This window comes from Rhopilema esculentum, chromosome 9 (genome assembly GCF_057945365.1).
Source record: "Rhopilema esculentum isolate cy_ngs chromosome 9, ASM5794536v1, whole genome shotgun sequence".
In the NCBI taxonomy this organism is placed as follows: domain Eukaryota; kingdom Metazoa; phylum Cnidaria; class Scyphozoa; order Rhizostomeae; family Rhizostomatidae; genus Rhopilema; species Rhopilema esculentum.
Genome location: NC_142823.1, coordinates 1,878,479 through 1,892,221, shown reverse-complemented (window position 1 = coordinate 1,892,221; position 13,743 = coordinate 1,878,479).

Below are 13,743 nucleotides of genomic sequence, written 5' to 3'. Positions count from 1 at the left end.
AAATAACTGCAAAATTGAATATTTGGGTTATTTTTATGGGTTATATTTGAGTCCTTTTTCTTCCACAAAGGGAGTGCCTGTTAGGCAGTTATAAAAAACAATAAGAATCATATTACTCACCATGCTTTTTTCATTCTTGCTTAGTTCTTTGTCTTGTTTTGGTTTGCGAACTGAAGGTAGAGCATCATGTCGAAAAAATGTTTTGGTGTTTTCGGTGTCAAAGCCAGGAGGAGAGGGAAATGTACGGGAAAAATCAGTCGGAAAAAGGTGCTCTTGAATAAGATGATGGCTAGATGTCTTTACGCTGCATTTTTAATAAGTAATACCAAGCGGCGAACTTCTGTTGGGGCAGGTTTTCCAGGATGGCTGTGAAGCACAACGGTATCTTCCTCAAGGGGGTATTCGTTCCCTAAAGTCATGCACAATGGTTTATTACCGTAACGCACTTACCTGTTTTATAGTAAAAGTTTTCTAATTTTGTTCTTGAACATCATGTTTATTTTTTAAAAGCTTTTCTTGAAAACTAACTTGGGTTGGCCATATGATAATATTGTGAGTTGCGAAATTATGACCGGCTCACTTTATTTCAATTTTTATCAATTTTAAAATGAACCAAAGAAATTTTCTTAATTACTTTCCGACCTTTGATGGCATTGCTTGAGTTATCTAAATAAACCTTATTACAATTGTGGAGGAAAAAAATCTTTAGGGGGACAACAGTAGTGCCCGCACATAATGAAACCATACAGAAGCCAGCATAGCGGTCAAATCTTTGATTGGCTGAGAGCCCTGATCATTATTATTTTCTCCCAACCAAATAGGCCAATCAGCACACAGGATTCTCATAACAAGATCACTTCGCAGCTAGAATTAGGCCCATTTTCGCCGTTTCAGCGTGTTTTTACCACATTGTCTGCAACAAACATTGCACGCCTCTACAAAGCGAATTTCTGCCTGATTTTTTGTCCAGTTTATCATCATGCGTTGCTATTTAACCTATATTGGCGCCACTGTGCGATCACAAAGAATAATATAGAAAAACACCTCGCAAATGATCGCTAAATTTCGTGTCGAGATTCAGGTGAATTATGTTTTTACCTCTCCCCCACCCCAAACACTTTACATATTTCACATTTAGTCAAAATCAAATATATACTGACCTTAAATCTAGGAATGATTCATAATCCCGTCATAGATGCACTCACTGTTCAGTCTTAGATTCGGCGGTGATCGCCTATGTAATTATCACAACGGCACCAAGGCTTTCATATTCACCCTCGAACTCAATAAATGTATGTGTCCCCTGGAATCAAAATTTTTTTTATAAAACTGATAAATTTCCAGCAACAGCCCAAGTAATTTCAATCATGATTGTCCAAAAAGAATTGACCATTATTACCAATTTTATGTGATGGAAATGGCGAATACACTTACGCGGTAAGACTGGGATCTAATGAAATTTGAAAACAGCGGGAAAATTTCCAGGTTGCGTATTCGTCAATTTATTTTGAAAACGCAAAACAGAGCAAAACACGGATTAGTTTGCAGTGATTGCTTGTTGAAATGTCTCTCCAGACGCGAATTTACAGCAAAGCTACCACAGAATTTTCAGCATTTACCCTCGTTTAAAAAGGTGAGCACAAATAACTTTTCAATTTTATAATAAACCTTATTTCAGGAGGAATGTCGGAAGCAAATTGGTTTAAATAACACTTTTAATTACGTTTTTTGCTCATTTTTCTATTCTGTTAAGAAAATATATGCATAATGAGAAAATAAATTGATAATGATTAAACATAATGATAAAAGAAATTTTGAAACCTCTTATCATTCTGTGGGTGGCGAAACATAAATTTAAGAATAAAACTGTCTCATTAAACATTTCTTCAGATTCCAAACCCCCTTTTCCTTTAGTAAATATGTTACATTTCACTAGTTAACAATATATATATTCATTTACCTACTTCTATATTTTGCCCTAGCTTCAGGAGTTACTAACTGATTATGCAGCTTCAAGCGAAAGTGAACACATTTACAGCCAAGAACTGAGCTCACAAAATTCACCAATAAGTTCACTAGACAGGCCTGAAGTCATTGAAGAAGAGAAGAAACCTATGTTTGAGGAACAGGAAATTGATGGAGAGGTATACTGTCTTGTGCCAAAACATCTAGTTGAGTATGTACCAGCAAGCTCTGTTGATTTCCAATATATTGACGGAATTGGTTCATTAGAAATAGCCGATATCTTTACAAACATTCCAACCAGTATTCTTCCAAAATTCATTTCTATTATCAATAACAGATTTGATTTTACAAGAGGAAGTAGCCAAATGCCGCAGTTTTATCTTTTCCAAATTTGGGTCAGACAGTATGCCTCCCTTTGATCCAGAATCAATGAAGAGCATTTGCCAGGCTGCTGGCGCAAATAACCTTTTTCAAACTCTTATGTCTGCAATGTCAACAGTTGGCCAGTCGCAAAACAAAAAAGTCTTAATGAGAAAAAATGTGTTGCCATTATTAATATGCTGATGTACGGGCAATCACAAAAGGCAAGCTGGTTCCAAAAGGCACTATCAAATCAGGTTGTAGGAACTGGATTAAGTGTACAAACAAAGCTCTACATAGATGCCCTTCTTCGAATTTGGGTCATGTTATTTTGCTACAGAAGACACCACTACAACAAAGCTCCATTGGTCTGGTTGAGTAACTTCCTCTTCTGGGAAAAGCAACAACATCCTCTTTTTGATACCCTCATGCAGCACCTGAATGCATTTGATGAGAATCCAGTCGAGAATTTCCACTCAATCTTGCGCAGCCAAACTAGAGAGAGTGACAGTGGTGATGCACTTCAACAAAAGGCAAGGGCAGTTGATGAAATGGAAAGAACACGCTGAAATGGCGAAAATGGGCCTAATTCTAGCTACGAAGTGATCTTGTTGTGAGAATCCTGTGTGCTGATTGGCTTATTTGGTTGGGAGAAAATGATCTCAGCCAATCAAAGATTTGACCGCTATGCTACAGAAGCCTTGTTCTATTCAACGGATACATAACCACTTTTCATCACAGGGGTCACGTGACCACAGGTTCGACCGCGTTTTTGTTGGGACAGATTTTAGCTCGAGTGGGTGTTGGAAAACCCCGTTTTTTGGGGGAAAGAAAGTCGCAAATGTTCGTGTCATATGCACTTTAAGTCCGCACCAATATTCTTGCTTACTTTGAAAAGAAATACAATTTTTTGTTTCTGGCAAATAACCCGATTGCAATTGATTTTGCTTTCAACGATGAAGGGGCAATGGGCTTAAACTGGTATGTGTCCGCCCATCTTGGCGAGAGGCAACAATTTTATCCACTACACCACAGGAAAAGATGAGACGCTGTGAAACAAATTGTTAAGATATTTCAATGTGAAATTTTATAATGGAATGAAGATTTTTCATGAAAAAATTTCTTTATAAACATATTACTGCTGTATGGAATTTTCTAGTTTTGGGTTTAATGATAATCAACATTCAAGAAACTAAAAATATTCATCCGGCATAAACGTGGTTTTTTGTATACTGGCCACGTTATTTGGAAAGATAATCAACAATCCATTAGAGATATAGAGATATCGATTTCATCGTACGATTAAAAAACAAGAACTAGGGACCTGTTGTTATGGAGAAAATAGCTGAGATTCCACTCTGTTAAAGACTCCTTTGTGTTGTTCGTCAATGCGTATATATGGAAAAAGCCAGCCCGGTTAAGTGAAATCCCACTGCATGAGAGGTGGAATCTCAATGAGGTGAGATGAATTTTTTCCATATAAACGCTGGAAGGTGGGATGAAACTGGAAGATTGGATAAAATCAAATTCCGTCCCACTTCTCAACACGCAGGCTGGAAGGTGGGATGATTTTCTCCATATACAGCTGGAAGGTGGGATAGAATTAGCAAGTAAACATTCAATGATTCCATCCAACCTGCCAGATGATGGGCTGAGAGATGGGATAAATTTGCTCATATAAACAGGCCCTTAGATTGCACCTTTTGAGCAAACAAAAATCAGCTCCGCACGAATCTATGAAAGATCAGGCAATTAATATTTTTTATCTCTAAGTAGCCTTAACAAGTTTTTACTGTAATGTAGTTTTTTTTGTATATCATAACTTACAGCACAGTCATAATAGTGCCTGTCCTAAATGTACCCTAAATCTTACAAAGTGAGTTAGCATAGTGACGCGACAAGAGCTTTGCAATCCTCTTGGACTATACTGGTTGCTTCCTTCCACTGTTTAACCTTACACTGCCTGATTCTCTAATCTCCTATCATACTAACTAACTACATTAATACAGGGGTGCTGCTACGGGGAGGGTGAGGGGTGTGACCCCCCAAGAATTATAAATTGATTCTTTCCTCGGCAGATTTCGCATCACTCCGCAAACTTGGTGGTAGCATGAATTAAAAATGAATGATAGTCGATGTCATATTTAAGTTTTTTTATTTTCATTTCGATTTGATCCTCATCTTCGCTCCTCGTTATGTCAATATTTAAAATGTTAATTGGAAAGCTGAAACCAGTGAGAACCAACTGCACAATACAATGTTTCAGGGTTGGGTGCACGAATGACGAGAATTATTACCAGCAAATCGATTAAAACAGTAAAATAGCATTATGCCTATGGATATTAATTCTAAGAGTTAGGTTGATTTGTAAGATGGTAAAATTGCTTTATTAAAGCCAGCGAAACGTATTTGAAAATGGAAGGGCCAAATATGAAAGTCCTGAAAGGGCTTAGGTTAGGCCGCCACCATGGTTGGCGGCAAGAAAAAATTTCGGATTATTGTATTTTAGGGATGGCCAGAGACTGTACCTAAAATGGATTTTGACTGAAGGAAAATCCGAGGCAATATCTTTAAGCTTTGTTTAATCAATATGTACAAGTTCAACAAAAACAGGAGAACTATCAACTAAAATAAAAGCAAATTAAGCAATTTGGGATATTGTTTTGTAACATCTGATCTTAAATATTTCGGAAAAAAGGTGCTTTTAACAAAAATCAAAAATAGTTTTAATAGAATTTACAAATGCGTCTAGATTTTCTTTCTTTGCAGGAATGGATTATCGATACAATCAAATTTTGAAGTTTTCTTGATGTTGCTTTTTTAGAACAAATCTGGCCATTCTTTTTTTCTTATGTCCTCAAAATTTTTCTTTTCGTTAGTTTCTTTCCCTTCCACATCGCTAGCGATTTCTCTCTATTTGTAATGTTCCTGAGAACTTTGTTGTTAACAAATAGACCTTGTGAGCCAAGATTAGGCAATAACGAAACTCCGTCAATTTGTGCTGGCACCAAGTTATTCTGGATCAGGTTTCTCGATCTATTTCCTAAGCCAAGCTGTTACTCGTTGTACAACTTAGACAATGACCGATTTCTTCAATCATATTCCCATATTCAAATTTATATATGTCTTCTATGGTAAAGACATAGCAACCAAGCTAAAGCTAAAGGCATGTGTAAGGGTTCACTAAACACAGTTACTTACAGCATGATATACTAATTTATTTCCACCGTTGCCTATAATTTTCCTTTAGATCTGCAGAAAAGTGGAGGGGGAGGGGAGTGGATCGTACATTAGTGCATTTTCAGAGTACGATCCACTTTTCAGGACTGGACTTGGGTGTCTGTGTCTATTTACGAGCCGACCTTTATTCAAAATTTTGAATTTCTATTTACACAAACAGTAGGAAACTTTTCAAGAATCACAAGCTCATTAGTTAGTAAACGGGGGAAAAGGTCCATTCCATTTTCAATTGATCAAAGTGTGCCTTCATTTTCATTAATTGGAAAATCTCCTATTCGGCAACCTGACACCCCCCTAAGAAATCTTGTTAACACCGCCCCTGCATTTAAACATAACTGTTTCGCTATTCCTTCCTGTCAATCTTTGTTCAAACTCAGCCGGGTTGTTAAAATGTGGAACCCTCTACAAAGCCCAATAAAATGTTGTCTTCTTTCACAGTTGAGGATCTTACTTCCTGCTCAAAATACAACGTTTGAAACATCATCGGCATTTAAGGTTGTGCGTTCTCTTCTCTGTTCAAAGGGAAGGTTCAAAGTTCTTTTATTGTTTCTCGAGAAATTTCAGACTCTTATCCTTTCTTCGTGATTTTGTCATATTCAATACGACACTCATATCTCTGTGGTCTTATCCCACCCCTGACACCAATGTAAAATGGAGCTGCTGTTGTCACTTTACAGACTAAGATATCGGTCGGTCGGTCGGTCGGTCGGTCGGTCGGTCGGTCGGTCGGTCGGTCGGTCGGTCGGTCGGTCGGTTGGTCGGTCGGTCGGTCGTTCGTTCGTTCGTTCGTTCGGTCGGTTAGTTGGTCGGTCATTTTTGGCAACAACAAAAATAAAACCGGGAGGAGTTATGCAATGATGAAGATAACTGACATTTTAAAAGAGCCAGGAACCCCCAATTTCACTACAGCTATGTCTCATTTCCAACACAGCACAACAGAACGGTGGAGAGATTATTGAAAACTTGTTAACTTGTTCCAAGACTAACTTGTTAACTTGATTATTTGGGGCCAATTTGATACCAGATTCAGAGAAAGGTCAAATTTTCCTTACGTTAAGCTGTACACAAGTGACTAACAAGTATGGCGTTCCAACTCGCCCCAAGTACAGAAATGAATTAACTGTATGTTTATTAAATCGTTACTGCATGTGTCAAGTTTTGGAATAATATTTATGACAAACCTGGCAAAAGTTTTTATGAATTAGTTGTCAAAATGACTAAGTTCGCTGGAATAATCTAATTGAAAATGTTGCACATTTAATTCCAACAGAGCAACAAGAAAAAAATTAATAATTTACTAGAGCGTGATAATTCCCCAGGTGATAATAGGCGTATTAAAGAACCAGCCTTTGCTACTTTTGATAGACTGACGATTCGGACAAGCAAGCACTTTGTATTTGCGATGGCTGTCAACATCACGATATACTCATGCCAGCAAAGTGAAACTGGGAACTTCGTGGTCGCTTTGGTGTTCCTTGCGATACCTTTTCACGTAATGATACTGTTCACACTGGCAAGAGATGCCCAGCTTTGTTTGCCACGACACAAAATACTGCTCTGTCTTTCGATATCCCATGGGTTGATGATTACAGTAACTTTTACCTGCATAGCAATAATGAAACTTTTTGTCCTCACTACAAACGGTGGGACGTGTTTGGTTCTGCGGAAAATTGTTCAATTTAATGCTGCAGCAACTATGGTGGTATCGAGCCTTACCCTTATTACATTATCTGTCGAGCGCTATGTTGCATGTATCCACGGGCTTCGTCTTCACGACATATTTACAGACCAAAGAATCATCATCATTTTGTCTGGTACGTGGTTCATCGGCATTTCTTGCGGAATCTTCATTTCAGTTACTAGCAGAACATCAGATTCAAAGAAGGCAATTCTTGGTGACAGTGATAATGTGAAAATTCTTGCCTCGGCAGTGGCACTTCCAACTTCTTTGCTGCTACTTGCGGTCCAGACACGTTTATTTCTGGTGAGTCGGGCAAAGATAAAGGCTTCGGAGCAAACAGAAAGCGCTTTTGTGCAAGTAGATCATAGGGACTCACGAAAAAGGCAAATGAAGGTGGCTATCGTTGCTGGTATGGTGGTAATGTCTTACGCAATTTGTTCCATACCAGCTTCCTGTATGGTGATTGTTGACCAAATGTCGAACGGAACCAAATATCCTACGCTTAACAAAAGTGTCGTAGTTCTGTGGATGACAAATACGCTTCTGGACCCGTTTATATATGGCATTGGGATGCAAGATATGAGAAGAGCGCTTCGCAGACAGCTTAGAAAGATTCGTTTAGCAATGAGGTGCAACAATAGTGTAGCAGTAGAATGATTAAGTTCAATTGGTTAACATTTGTCACTCCAAGGGACATACAAGGGTTTTAGAAGGTGTTTTAGCAAATACTAATCTTTAAAATATATCAATTTGTATATTTCTTCAGTTTTATGGAAAGGCCATCGATGTGAGCAGATTTCGTTTTCTAGTCAGCACCTGTTTCATTCTGAGTGCGTTGTTGCATGCAAGTATTTCTTGAAGCGTTAAAGTGTTGTCAATAAATCGAGTTTTGTTATTCGAAATCGAATCCGATAAACCTGACATCATAATTAGACTTAACACCAAGGTGAAAATTGTTTCAGTATAACAGGCACACAGGCTGTGTTAAGAGTTTTAGAAGATGCATATGCTAAACAAAACAACAACTTATGTGTTAGCAGATATGAATCCTAAAAACAATATTGCTCCAAGCGTCCCTTTTCACAGAAAAGAAAATAGCTTGTCACAATTTCGAGAAAGACCAATCAGTTCTACCATTCAATGTTTGTTAATATTCCGCTACGGCGCATGCGTTTTTCCCCCACATTTCCTTACGGCTGTCTTCTTGTTTTTCCATATATTTCCTTACATTTTTGCATTTTTCACTACAATTCGTACAAAAATGTGTAAAAAATATTCGGAAAACAACGCATTAAGTGCTTATAATTTTGTTATAAATATTGAAACGTTTTTTATCACGGCTTAAAACGAAAACAGAATACAAAATTCTGTGCCGTCCACAGCAGAAATAGACATGACGTCACCTGGTTCTTGGTATGTATGGCACTTAACAATAAGCTCATAAAACAAACACTTTGTGAACCATAGCACCATTTCATTTGGCAGGCGAGTCATGGTTTTAGGGTATATTACAGGCATTAGATAGCAAGATAGGTAAGGGTAGCGGGGTGATGCGAGAAATCATACATTGGGTTATTGATGCTGATGACATGATTGACAAAAAGCTTACTAAAACCGAAACAAAATGAGAAAGAGAGTCTGGAGCAAAGCAATACGAGGACAAGAATCTAATGTGATATGATAATATTTTACAATAGCTTGATAAATTGAACGAGTACAGTACTCGTTACAAAAAATAAGAAAGTAAAATAATATTATTGAAATGTTAAGTATTGCTACTTGGATAATACATTATTTTCAATGTTATTAAGTTCCTTCTGATTGCGAGGATGGCTCAGTTGTTAGAGGTGTTGACTGCAGACCCAAGGGCTCGTGGATCGAGTCACGAGGATTGGTCAAATCGAGAGAAAGGACCAGGACACTGCTCGATAAGCATAAGTTTCTCAGTGTCCTAAAAACTACCTTCGGAAGCTAGGTAGAGACAAAGACGACAAGGAAAATACCTTTGTATATACGAATTTTTAGCATTTGCATGTAAATGAAGATGATGCTCATCGATGTCAAAATTTTTGGTAAATTTTTCAGAAACTTTTTCTATTACCTCTAACGTATTCACAGCAAGACAATTTCTCAATTTTGTTTTGTTTATATCTATATTTGAAAATTCTTTCTACTGCTGCCGTTCTTTGGGGGTACATAGCGCAGTTATGTTAAAGACGCATTGATAACCATAGAGATAGGATAATTAAAACACTAGAGTGATTAGGAGGCACCTAGAAAGTGTCCGCATGTACGCCATCTTGTTAAAGGTAAACATGCGTGTAAAAGTGCTATCAAATAACAAGGGGTGGCTCTTGCCTAACATGTTGCGAAAAACAAAAGCAAAAGTAGAGATTTGCCAATTTTCGGCATCAACAAGGGGGCTCAGCCCCCCCCCCCCCCCCTGAGCCTCCATAGCTCTACACCCCTGCCTGTAAAAAATAAAATCGCACACATTTTTAAACGGTTTATCAAATGTCACATCTGTTTGAGTTTGAGTTTCATTCATTTTAAATTCCACTACAAACAAACAAGTGAAAATTCAAACTAAAACAAAAACAATGGTTGCATACAGGAAAACTTACATATAACTCAAATTTAAACGCATAAATACAAAATATTTATTGGTTTCAGCTTTGTTTTAACTTTACGGGGGTTTCTTTCTTCGGTTAATTTCTTATTCAGCAAGAAATAATATCAGAGTCATTTTACAATTGAGGTTCGCTTTGAATCGCTGCTTTTTCTAATCATGAGTGAGCAATTTTATTCTGTTAAAAAGAAACTAAGAATTTAAAACTATTCCACCAAAAGCACCAAAAGCAAGAGAATAAACGATAAAAAAGATGAGGAAGCTGCAGCAGTAATATGCCTGTAAGCAAAGAAGAAGTTCAACAAGGTCCGGAAGAATCAACATATGTCGAGCAAGGTGCCTTAGATATCACCTCATCAAAAAATAGGACAAAGAAGTCTCAAATCCCCTCCTGTTCTCAGGAAATTACTGGAAGAAGAAAAATCAGATGCCAAGTTTGTTTTAAACAGCATAACATCATTCAAATTCACAAAAAATCTGATCACGTGCCTCAAATCTGTAGCGAGGGTGCTTCAGAAATTAGGCAGAAATATATCGATAATCACCTGCAATCTACAATGCACCTTGAAGCAGTCAAAGCGGAAAAAAGCACCAGGTTAGAGAAAGGAGAACTTTTGCAAGGTCGCAACAGCTTAGAGGGATCCACCTCAAGAGAAAGTTCCGTGTAACCGTCTGTAATGATGGAAAGAGGGGATCTCTAAGTGCTTGGTCTTGGCCTTCGAGGGAGATTGCACATCAAAAAGCAATCGAATACAGTGCAAACGGGTATACAGGCAAATTTGAGCCAGCAGCAGGTAGTTTCAGATATCTTAATCCAATTCACCATGCGGACCTTGTAGAATGCATTGTTGAATCTGATCGCCTCACAATGAAAGATCGATTTGAGAGTGTTTTGGCTGTGTCGTAACGTACAGATGGCTCAGTTGATCGAATGTAGCAGCATAATTGTCATCTTATGGCCAAGATTGTTGATTTGAAAGAAACAGAGTCACTTCTTGTTGCAGAAAGCAAAGAGAGGGGTGCAGCAGGGTATCTCAAAGCCATCAAAAAAGCATCAGAAAAGACAGTAAATTGGGATGCATTGCTCGAAAAATCATCTTCGATTGTCACTGATGGAGAGAACATGAATACTGACCAGCTAGAGGGCTTTGGAAACTGTGCCAAGACCAGAGACATGCATCTGGCTCAAAGTTGCAAAGCTTGATGGAAGTTGCAAAGCATATGAAACCAAGTAACATATTGGTAGTGCTAACTAAAGATTTTGCATTCATTGAAAAATTCATCTTTTGAAGTGGCCGTTTGTAGCCACTTGCTTTTGGGGTACGTGGATATAATACGTCGAATGCCATATCAATAGCTCTTATAAACTTGACAGTCCCCTCACATCCTTTAAATTCAGGCTGCTTCAAATAAAAAAAAGAAACTCAATCGCATCTGCAACAGAAGAACTGAACGTTTGTGCTGCAACTCTTATATTCATCTTATGCATATGCCATTGTACATGATCAGAAGTTAGCTTGTTGCCAAATAGAACCCTTCTCTTTCTTGCATTTCATTTAGTTTTTCCAAATAAACCCATTTAATCTGTTTTTGTGCCATCATATGTAAATACAAACTTTTCCCAGTCAGCACTAAAAATCAATTGCAGAACAGCAATTTAGGAAAAAGGTTTCACAAGAAAACCTTATTGAAAATGTTAGATCATTGAAGTTGAAAATTTAGATTAGCATCTTAAAATTAGCATCTTCTATTTCATGAATCAATATTTTGAAATACACTACTACTCATCTCAATTTCCTCAAGACTGTTGCACTATGTTCCTTTATTTTTGTTTATGATTTTAACTTTAGTATCATTGATTCAAAGTAACCTGTTTAAATTATATTTGAGCGACCATTCATAACCACCAAAATTATACTTACAGGGTGTTGCGAAGGAATTTAAACATGTGGCAAACATCAAATATGACATTAAAGAATTATTGCTAACAATGAGCCATTGCGCCACGTTAGCATCCCATAATGCATTTTCCGACAGTCTGAAATCAATTTTGGTTAATCCGTAGAAGTTTACTGCCATTGTTTGGATCGTCGCCACGCTCGCAAAGGCTCATTGTTAGCAATGACTCTTTAACTAAGTAACCACGAGTAGGATGTGGGAAAGATGAAACAATAGAATCCCATTCCATTCCAAATTTGCATCCAAGGCCCCTTGCAGCTTCTTGGTTAACAAAAGTCCCATCCCACACAACACTTAATCTCTTGGCGTTGGCAAGTTTTTAAAATAATTATACGCATCATGTTCTGTTTTTTCTGTTGTTCTGCTTTTTCTGAAAGACATTCACATGTGTAACTTGCAACGAGATGAAATGATTGGCATAAGCATTTCAAAACATGTGTATCACGAGCCGCACTTTTGATTCGTGTAAGGACAGAGTTGCTTTGTCTTTGCTCAAGGTTCTCGCCGTCAGTTGCATAGCCTAAGACTTTTCCTAATCAATGCCATATTTCTTTAAGCTGCTTCCAGTGAGTTGAAGAGACCATCTCAATCACCTTCTTAAACAGGTATCAAGCGATAAAGATATGTTGCTGGGTCCATTTCATCCAAAAGGCGAACATTGTCACAGAAGATTTTCCTCTTTGTTACATCTGTTGCCTTGTCACACAATATTGAAAATCCAGCTCCGTTCTTCATCATTTCAACCAAAGTTTCAAGAGCACTAACAGCAAGACATTCTGTCAACAAGTATTTCCCTTTAGTAGCACGGTGGGTGATACCATTAATTCCTTTTGAATCACAAGTGATGCAATGAAAAGTCCCCACCAGCAAGAAAGAAAGATTCTTTCTTGCTAATAAAGCCACTGTGTTGAGCTCAGCCTTTACTCTTGGATATATACAGGCAGAGATAAATGCTGTCACTGGTCGATTTTGTACCCACAATTTTTGCAAGCTGGATCCAGAGATTAACAAAACGAAGTAAATTCTTCTGGATAATGGCTGCTCTGTAAAGAGGTCATTACGACCTGTTTTGTCGGTAGTTTTTCCGCAGAAAAAAGTTTGTCCCTGGAAAGCGCCTTGTACATCTAAAAATTCCATAGATTAACAACGTTTTAACTAATTTTAAAAGTCAAATTGAAACGGCCAAACCATTTTCTTGACACTTTGAAGCCTCATGTGGCCTAAAGTACTATGGTCATGTTCCCATCCATTCAGAAGGATTGCGTTCCTACCAATCAAAACGTTTACCGTTTAATGTGAAACTCGATGTGTAGGACGCACTGGTCGAGCAGTGTCCTGGGCCTTCCTCTCGATATGACCACACCCCGTGATGTTCATGCTTGGAATAGAAATTGTCTAGAGACTCTCTAGAGTTCACATGGCGACCGACATTTTTGAAAACGCAATTATTTTTATCCGTTTTCACCTACCCTCCACATGTAGCCGGCGTTTTCAGTCAACGAAAACGCAACTTTTGGATAATGCTCTCCCAGAGTGGAAATTTTTGAAAACACCGTTTTCATAATCACACGTGGACTGCGAAAACGGAACTTTTCGAAAATGCTGACGTCACACACAAACAATTTTCAGCAAAGATGCCGAGTGAGATAATTTTTCTGCTGGTATCTTTGTTGTCAAGCCTGATAGCTTCCTTGCAAATAAAAACATTCATTCTTTAATCTTCGAAATATGTAATCATATGAACTTTATAATGATAAGCGATTTTCAGGAATAGTTCAACCTCGTTGTCTGTCAACACAAACGACTCACTACTTTTATTTTTTGAAGGTTTCTTTGCTTTGCCATTTATTGTGATTTGCCTGAAGTTGAAAATTTTTATTATTGTGCAGAAGTATTTGCGCATGCCCAT